The sequence below is a fragment of the Helianthus annuus genome, chromosome 3 (assembly GCF_002127325.2).
Source record: "Helianthus annuus cultivar XRQ/B chromosome 3, HanXRQr2.0-SUNRISE, whole genome shotgun sequence".
In the NCBI taxonomy this organism is placed as follows: Eukaryota; Viridiplantae; Streptophyta; class Magnoliopsida; order Asterales; family Asteraceae; genus Helianthus; species Helianthus annuus.
The window spans coordinates 106494381-106496913 of NC_035435.2; positions in this window are offsets into that span (position 1 = coordinate 106494381).

The window sequence follows — 2533 nt, forward strand, 5'->3', positions numbered from 1 at the left end:
TATCATACACACATTGTAATCAGAGTTTAAAAATAAATTTAATCATTTGATTCAGTGTTAGAAAATGTATGATTGATAGCATTTCTTCTGTTTGATTGTGAAAAGTTTGGTTCCATTAAATTCCGCTGCACAACTCTTTCATTTGTCCATCTAATTTCAAACACAAATCACAATCAATCCAAACTCAGATCCTATCAATTGGTATCAGAGCTTGGACAGTCAAACTTGATCTAACAATCATTTTGACGTAAATAGTTCAGCTCGAAATTGTTGATACTGATAGTTTGTTTGTTGTGTTGAAAAACAGAGTAAGGTTTAATCACCGATAAAGTTGATTAATCAGTACCTGTAAAACAACCGGAAAGATGTCGCAATCTCAAGATGGTAAAAATAACATTGGTTCTTTGTTTAAACCACCTATGCTGAAAAGAAATGAGTACAACATCTGGGAGCGAAGGATGCATCACATCCTCGCTCAACAAAACACTGGATGTTGGAGGTCTGTCATTTTCGGTCCTCATGTTCCTATGGTGCCAAGCGTAGAGGACGCCAAAAAATCCGTTCCTAAACCAACTGAAAATTACACTGAATTGGATTTTCAGAAGTTTGAACTGGATGCCAAAGCGTTTAGCATCATAGCCTCTGCACTCCCCAACGAAATCTATGCTGGACTGTTACATTGGATAGTGCAAAAGAATTGTGGGATGCATTGAAGGAACAGTTCGGAGGAACAGAGGAGGTTATCGAAAACAATAGGGAAATTCTGAATCAGCAGTATGAAACGTTTTGTCACATCAAAGGGGAATCACTAACCCAACAATTTGAACGTTTCAGCTGTCTCATCAGTGAGCTAAGGCTTGTTAAGGTTACATTTCCAAATGCAACCCAAAATAGCAGGTTCCTTAGATCACTGCCAGAAAAATGGGACACAATTGTTTTTGTCACCAGAAATTCAGTTGAATTCAAAGATCTGACCCTCACCCAACTCCATGGTAGACTCCTGGCCTACGAAAGGGAGTTGAACCAAAAAAGGAGGTTGCAAGAGTCTGGTAAAGTTGCTGATGATTATTCATTCGGCAGCACAACTCTGTTTGGTCAGGAAGAATCTGGCAGTAGTAGTAAGGATCAGAGTTATGATCATTTTATTGACATAACAGCTGGGGGTAACTTCGTCAACTCTGATTCTCACTCTACAAATTATGCTTTCACAGCAAATACTGAGAACCAGATGTCAGATAATTTGTGTTTTGAGCTGAATGATTTGCAACATTTTGATCCCACTGACTTAGAGGAGATGGACATCTTGCATCAGTTGGCCTTGCTTAGTGTAAGAACATGCAAGTTCTATAAAAGAACATGGAGAAAATTTCCAGGGCTTCATGGAAATTTAAGGGTGGGGTTGGATAAATCGAAAATCAAGTGTTACAAGTGTAGTAGGCTAGGTCACTTTGCTAGAGAATGTAGGAGTCAAACTACTGGTCCCATAATAACTCACCCTAGCACAAATCCTAGACCACAACAACAAAACACTGTGCACTATACCCAATATGCCCCTGCAGCACATGTTACACTGCTCATTATGCTGCAACCCCTGTGCCGGTGCATTATGTTCAAACCACTGTTCCACAAATTCAGTATGTTCAAGCCCCTGTCCCTCAGGCACAAGTGCAACCTGCTGCACCTCAAACAACTGCTCCAACTGTGACACAACCAGATCAGCAAAGCTTTTTCACTCAAGGCTTTGTTGATTGGAGCAGCATGCCTGAAGAGCTTAGTGATGAAAATTTTGCTCTATATGCTTCTAATGATGCTTGTAATGATGAATTTTGTTTGATGGCATTAGAGTCAATACCAGAAGGGGATGAAGCTGAAGGTGAACAGCTAAGTGCTGAAACAACGTTGCTGAAGCAGTGGTTACTGCAGTTGCTGGTGAACTACTGCTGGAAGAAAATTCAGAAACCCTGATTGAACCACTGACCGACCCTTGGTCCAAAGAAGACAAAGAGGAAGCAGAGCCGAAGAAAGCTGGTGATAAAGAAGAGAGAGCTGATGCAGAAGATAATCATCAATGTGATTGTGCCATGATGGCTGCTGCTAAGGTATCACCTCAAGTTCTTGAAAAACTGTGTTCAGACAAATGTATTATTGCATTTGCTAACATTAAAGAGGTGAATGAAAACCTTAGAGATAAAATCTTGTCTGATGAGGTCAAATTTGAAAAGTCTTTGAAAGAACTTAAAAACAAATTGGCTGAAAAAGATAAAGAGATCAGCAGTTTGAAAGAAGAACAAAGCATAACCAAAACTCAACTCCAAACTATGGTAGAAAAATACCATGTTTGCAAAAAGGAGTTAGAGTCTACCCAGATCACCTGTGAAAGGTGGGTGGAGTCTTGCAAAGGGTATGAGGTTATGCTTGAGAAACAGCTTAAAAGCAATGTCAAGTTTGGTATAGGTCATAGAAAATATGATGACATTGCAAGCACTGCTGCAATGCAAGCTGTTTCTTCTGAAATCATACCAACCAACAAAAA